This window comes from Rattus rattus, chromosome X (assembly GCF_011064425.1).
Source record: "Rattus rattus isolate New Zealand chromosome X, Rrattus_CSIRO_v1, whole genome shotgun sequence".
Taxonomy (NCBI): domain Eukaryota; kingdom Metazoa; phylum Chordata; class Mammalia; order Rodentia; family Muridae; genus Rattus; species Rattus rattus.
Window position 1 is genome coordinate 116,995,237 of NC_046172.1, and position 7,385 is coordinate 117,002,621.

The following is a 7,385-nucleotide window of genomic DNA, read 5'->3' on the forward strand; positions in this document are numbered from 1 at the left end:
CAGGCAGAGCGGGACACAGAGGACCAGAAGCAAAGTCCCAGGGTTCCAAGACTTGAGTACCAGGCCAGGAGGGTCCATTTGAAACTCAGGAAGATGGAGAACAAAAAGAAGTTTGTCAGAAGGGTAGGGATAGTGTAAGTGACTGGGTAAAGGCTAATGCCTGTGCTGAGATGTCAGGAACTTGGGGAGGGGGGGGGCAATGGCTGGGAATGAAATGCAGAAGTTCAGGAAGTGTGGATCAGAGATTGAGGGTGGGAGAGACATGTCATGGCTGTAGGGGAGACTGGAGAGCTGGAGAAGTCTGGGGAGGATGGGGAGACCCCAAGAGGGCAGGAGGCTCAGGGTGTGCCAAGGGGGACAAGACGAGGGAAGAAGGCAAGCTTGTTGATGGGCATTTAATCCCAGCAAATGGAAGGCAGAGGTAGGATCCTCTGAGTTGAGGACAACCTAATCTAAGAGAGTTTAGATACAGAAAAATAACACAAAATAACTATTATTATTATTATTATTATTATTATTATTATTATTATTATCAGCAGCAGCAGCAGCAGAGGGACAAAATCTGAGCAGGAAGATAGGAGACTCTGGTTGAGGGTAGCAGCTTCCAAGAGGTCCCAAGGGACACAATCTGCTGAGTAGTCTAGGAAAGATACTAGAGTTATAGGCCAGGCAGAAGAGTTGAAAAGTCCTGAGTTTCTTCGGAGCATCCAGGAAGACAGAAAGATGTTGAGGATATGGGGTAGACTAGAGAGGAGTGGGAATAGGGAAGAGTAGAATGTTGAGGAGTGTTAATGGGATAATCGGGAGGGCAGGAGACAGGGATTGTAAGAAATGAAGGCAAAATGCAGGAAGGGACACGGTGGCTAGGGATGTCATGGGGAGGGGACGGAGGTTAGAAGTGAGAGAGAGGTCTGGAAAGATTGGAAAATCTTCTATCATGGGTAGGATTCTCAAGAAAGGGTCTTGGACAAGGGAAAGGTGGGGAGAAAAATGAAGTTCCTGGTGGGGAGACTAGGACACCAGAAGTAGCCACAGGGTATATAGGGAATCCTGGGTTCCCAGGTCAGCAACCCAGTGACCTCAGCAGTGGAGGCCAGAAATGCCGGGAGAGGTGGTTATTTCTAAGGACCTCTGGTAGTTGCCGCGTGGATGGGCAACATTTGGTTTGAAGTGTCAGAGAGCTCAGGGGTAACAGAGCAAATGAAGTTGGGAAGGAGGGATTGGTCTCCAGAGTCGAGGCTCAGAGATGAAGGTGAGGCAGAGTTCTAGGAGTGGAGAAGGCTGAGGATTATAGCATGATGTCTCAGGAGAACAGGAGGTTCAGGGAATGCCTTGGAGTCTGGAGGAAGACAGTATTTTGATAGGAAGGGGAGGGGGCTAGGAGGAAAAGGGGATGGCTAGGCTGAGCGTAGGTCCCTGGAGTGGGAGATCAGATTCAAGGTACTGAGCAGTCTGTAAGGAAGATTGGGCTTTGGTGGAGGGGACCACAGTGCCATTGAGTAATTATAGACACTAACAGGCTGAACACCCTGTCAACAGGCACTTGCCGGGAGCCTCACTGCCTCACTGCCTCATCATCTGGCTTCTGTATGGACTAGAGGAGAGTCATTTGCCCTACCCTGCTTCTCCCAGAAGCGTTTGTACTTTCTTGACCCCAGGCAGAGCTGCCTTCTCTAGTTTGTGGCAACAGTACTTCACATAGGTGCTTATTACCACCCCTAGAAGAGAAAGGGTGACAGCCTGGTGTAGACATGGGGGGCATGGCCAGCTTTTCACCCACCCTGAGCTAGACAGTAGCTCACACCTCTGCCAGGCACAGCCCTATGCAAAGTTTTTCTCCCAAGAGGAGAAGCAGGAACTTCCCTTACCTCTAGGGAACTCCGGGGAGAAACCCCTCTACCAGCCTTCCTACAGCCACCAGGAAAACAGGTGGAAACAAAGCCCTTCCCCTGTAAGGGAGTCATAGGCACAAAGGACGGATACCCCAGGCCTTCAGTTCTACCTTTTTCCTCCTTAGGGTGACCTCCAGCACAGAGAATACAAAAAGACTGACAATAAGACACAGGAGGTGAGGTTTAGGTGGTCAGGACAGAGAGCACACAAAGGTCAAGGAAGAGAAGAGAAGGGCTATGTTTAGAGGTGTCTCACAGCATCAGGAGGACAGGATCATGTTAAAAGAAGAGGCTCAAGGAGATGGGAATGTGTCAGTCCACAGCGTGAGGTTCATGTTCTACAAGTTTGGGGTCTTAGGGGAAAGCATGCTTGGCGTTTCAGAGGCGATCAAGTGAAGCATGCTAAGATTACGCACCAGGGCTGGGCTTATGAAAAGACACCCAGGAGCATGCTGCAGAGTGGCATGGAATCTAGAAAAAGTATCAAAGTCAAGCTAGGGCAGGAAGCCTGGAGAGACCAGGAAGTTCCTGCTAGCAGGGGGAATGGGAGGCTCACATACGAGGTTGTGGAAACTGGGGCGGCAGGTAGGAGGACTGGATTGTGTGCAAGTGTTATGGAAGCAATGACAGGAGAAGGATTAGCCTGGAGGCTGAGTGAATCAGGGGGGAAGAGTACAGGAAAGACACGTAGCAGAGAAGGTAGAGGTTCAAGGAAAAAAGGGAGCCCTGTTGTGACACGTCAGCTTAAGAATAAGGCCTCAGTTCCAGACAAAAGAGTAGGGATCTGGGGGTGGATCTGCCCAGCACCAGGGACCCCTTGCCTTCCACAGACCTGAAGCCCATTCAAAGGATCCACATGAGCTCAGAACACTGTGAAACTTCAGTCCCAGAGCAACCAGTAATGTCTTCTACACTATCCTGCGACCATGTGTGTACTCTCCGCTAAAATCATGCATACGGGCAAAGTGGCTATTGAAAGAAATTCACGATTTTGAAGAATGAGGAGATTTTACTAACAAAGGAGAGTTTAGTTCATGCCTAGGAAGCTTGGAACACAGAGTACTGGACTGAGGAGTTGTTTCATGGCCGTATTTTGAATGGCAGCTAGAGGAGGATCTAGGGAAGGGGAGATGGGGAGTCATGAGCAGCTTGGGATGCTATGGGAACCTAAGAAGCCTAGAGGGGACAGGAGAGAAGTTGCCTATGGAGGTGTGACAGAGCATGAATTGGACGCTTGGGTTTGGGCAAAGATATGAGGAAGGCAAGATGCAAGCAAGTGTGGGCAGAAGGGCAGGGGAATCCGGGGTAGGAGGGGGGATAGCAGACTCCAAAAGGTCCCAAGGGTCAAGGGGAAGTAAGTGGACTGGAGTGGTTATCAGGGACGTTGCAAGCTGGGGATGAGTGAATGTTCCTGGGGATGGTATGAGGCTAAGGGAAGGCAGAAGGTTGGTGATAAAAGAAGAATCAGAAGAGGGAGAAACAGAAGCCTGGGGGACATGTTAGTAGGTGGATGGGGAGGAGGACAGGAGATATGTGAATTGCAAGAAACCAAAGGGGGGGATTACGAGGATACTGCATGATCTGTCATTTGTAGGATCAGGAGGTTGGAAGTGATGACATGATTCTGGAAGATTGGGATGCTGGTAAAAGGATAGGAATCTAGGGCAGTTAAGAACGCTGTGAGGACAGAAAGAGGTTCAAGGGAAGAGTAGGAGACTGGGTTCCAGAAGCAGCCCCAGGGTGTCTAGGCTTCTGGGTATCAGCCTGGGGATCCAGTTTAGGCTTGGGAGGCAGAGGGCAGGAAGGACGAAGGTAGGTCAGGTGGCTACAGTAGTCTGGGTAAAGACTAACATCTAAGGTTGAAATGGTGAGGGGTTCAGTAGTACAAAAGCAAATGGCTGGGGTGGAAGGTTAAGGTCACAGGTCTCGCTGGTCAGAGGCTGAGGGGAGCCAGAAGTGCAGGATAAAACCTCTGCGTAGAGGGCCAAAGGAAGGCCAACATCTGGGGAGGATGGCAAGACTACCTCAGGACAAGAGGCTCAGGGGTGTGCCCTAAAGAGGACAGAAGTCAGGATTTAGAGAGAGATCCAGAGCACACATGACAGCATAGTATGGCCTGCTGGGAGTGTAGATTTCAGACTGAGAGGAGGAGGGTGGAACTAGAAGCTGTGGAGGATGTGGGAGATCTTGTGGAAGTGTGAATTCTGAGAGAGAAAATCGAGGTTGTCTGAGGGACAATGCCACTGAGGAGAACATAGCATTCACTGTGAGTACAGACTGGAGAGGAAGACTGGAAACATGAGACACTGGAAGGCATGGAGAAGGGAGCAAGGGTCAGGGAAAAGAAAGGGAGGCTAATGGAGAAGTAGATGGCTAGGGAGGGCAGAATGCTGGAGAGGGGAGGGCAGGACAGCAGAGGCCATGGGGCAGCTAGCTTACAGGGGAATCAGGGTGGAGAGAGAAATACTGAGTACCAGGGGAGCTCAGGTGTTTTACATGGATGTAAGGAGTCTTAGGGAAATCTAGGATCGGATGTGGTAGGGTGAATTACCTTTTGTCTAGAAATGACCCAAGAAGGTTTCCAGCAGAGGGGGCTAGACAAGAAGGACGGGGATGAGTGCTGTAGGGGACAGTCCCAGCCAGGGGCAGAAGTGGAACTGGGAGAGAAGAACTGGAAGCTAGGAAAGAGGCCAGTGGGAAGAGAGTGGCTTGGGTGGATGGTGGCACAGCAGAAGAGACAGAAAGGAGGCTAGAAAGGAGAACAGGAGGACGTGGAGGTGAGCATGAGTCACTGCAGAAGGAAAGAAGGGTGAGGATACAAACAGGGTGATGAGATAACCACGATAGAAGGTCTGGTGCTGGCAGAGGCTGAGGACAACGTTGGGGAACAGGAGGATAAAAGAACCAAGACATCGTAGAGAGCCTCCTAGAAGTTGGAAGCCACCTGGAGGAAAGAAGGTTGCAAGAGGCCCCAAAGGTCAGACAGAGCGAGACAGTCTCATGCTGGAAAGCGTGGCTTTGAAGTCAGGACAGCTGTACTGCTTCACAGAAGTCAGGTTCAGTGCTCCTACATGAGTCTCAAGTGCATTGGAGCCTCAGTCCCCAGGGGATCAGTGTTCTCTAGCCTCTGCTGAGACCAGCAGTGCACTGTCAGGCACCTGAAGAGCTAGTCTGAGAAACTTCAGTTCTGTTAAAGAATAGGCAGTCTTTTTAATAATAGGAAAGATGTCCTTTTTCTGCAGTGAGAGTTGTAACACTCAGTGCTGGAGGGGTGGTCTGGTCCGGGGCAGAACAATAAAAAGGAATGTGAGGCTGAGATGGCAGAGGCCTTAATCAGGAAGCCAAGGATAGCTTAGAATGCTATAGGAGAAGCCCAGGTTAGGGAGAGTGGAAGGGTCCTGCTGAGGAGGACTTCAGTGCGGGTTGGAGGCTCAGGGAACAATGTGTCTAGGGAGGAGGGGAAACTGGTAGGTTCTGAGGCTTGGGAAAGGTACAAAGTCTGGAAAGAAGATGACAGGAAGATGCCAGGGAGGGTTCCAAGTGGCCCCAAGTTTCAAGGTTCAGCATTAGAGGATCAAATACACAGGGAAGCTCTCAGGAGGTTGGTGATGGGAGCTGTATAACCTGGAGAAGACTAGAAGGCTGAGGGAGGGTGGGAGGAGGATGATGTCAGGGGGCAAAAGAAGTGTCAAATGAGAATATAAAAAGCAGAAGGCTAAGGACGATGAAGGGAAAGAGGGCCTGAGACACAGTAGCAGAGCAAGAGGATGAGGGGAAGGAATAGAGGAAGGACAGAAGTTGAACATCTGTCATGAGGAAGGGCAAGAGGCTGGAGGTGATGGCAGAAGTCTGGAGGATTGGAAATGGCGGGTGCTGGGAGCAGGACAGATAAGTGGAACAGTAGTAGGGATGGGACAAGTGGCAATGATGAGAAGAAGACCAGAAGGTTTGGGAAGAGGACATTGGGTGTGGGTCCTGAGTTGTATAGGAATCCGGGAAAGTGTGGAGTCTGGAGACCAGGAGGGTTGGAAGAGGGAGGCAAAACACGAGACTGAGGCCGGTGGACTGCACAATTCAGCTGGTGAAAAGGCAAACCCTAGCATGAGCTTTGAGCAGGCTGATGACGGGCAAGAGTAGAAATGGCTGTGGAGGAAGCAGGAAGCAGGGCTGCTGGGAAGGGGACTGAAGGGCAGATGACTAGGTATCTGGGCTAGGTAGGGAAGCTGCACAGGACAAAAGTCTGGGCACTCTGGGATGTTTCTGCTCAGATGAACAGGACACTCATGGGGAGCCTGTGAGGCCAGAGGTCAGCATGCTGAGAGAAAGGGTAGTGGACTGGAACATGACAGGTGACAGCCAAAGTGAGGGTGGGTCCTCACATTGGATTCTGGAAGGCTGGAGGCATTGGTGTGGCTGCAGGAAAGGGGAGGAGAGCTCTGCAGGCAGAGGGAAGCACGGGCAGGGGAGTCAGAGGCTTACTGCAGGGTGCAGTGCTGCTAAGAAGAGACAGAACTCTTTTTCATGGGGGAGGACCCAAGACTGCTGAGTACAAATTGGGAAGTTCAGGGAGACATTAAAAGCCTAGGGAGGGAAGAAAAGGCAGAGAAGATGCTTGCATGCTGACCAGGAGGAGGAGAAGAGAAAGGCTAAGGAGCAGAAGAGCAAAGTGGGCAAGACACAAGGGCAAGGAAGGTCAGGTGTTATAGCAGGAGGTGAGGAGTCAGAAGGAGGCGGGACTGGGTTCTCCTCGGGAAGATACAGAGAGTCGAGAGACATCGCACGGGCTGGCATGGAGAGAGGAGGAAAGGAAGCGACAGCTGGGAGAGAGTTGAAGCCTGGGAAGATGACAGGACATTCTGAAGGATGGGAAGAGCTCAGATGGATGATGGCATAGTGGGAAGCGTCAGAAAGAAGGATAGCAGGGAAGGCAGAAGGATGAGGAGGTGAGCACAAGATGCTATAGGAAGAAGGGTGTGGATGTGGGCAGGAGAATGAGGTTTTAGCAAGAAGGCCCTGTGGTTGGCAGGTTGGAGGGAGCCTCACCCGGAAGTGAGAGGGCAGAAATCTCCTTGAAAAGGTGGAATCCAGCTACAGGAAAAACTGCAGAATAGGGCCAAACGTTCAGATCAACTGGGGGAGTTTCGGGCTGCAGGCAAGGTAGTGACAGCTTTCTACTCTCAGGAAACTGGTTTTATTCAGGACCCACAGGGAGGCTGTCCACACTATCTGCAGACGCCAGTCCCAGGGATCCATAAGTGTCATCTCTGGCCTCCCTGAGAGCCGTGAGGGCATTTGGTCGTTTACGAACACATGCAGGCAAAACATCCATTCACAGGAAAATATTTTGTAAAACTCTGAGCACTGCGGATTTTAACCACAGAAGGAAGTCAGAGATTACTCCACGTCGATTGGAAGCACAGAGCTCAGGAGGAGGGAGCTGGTGTGAGTGGGGTACTAATTGGGAGCAATACGTAACCGAACGAAGTACAATGA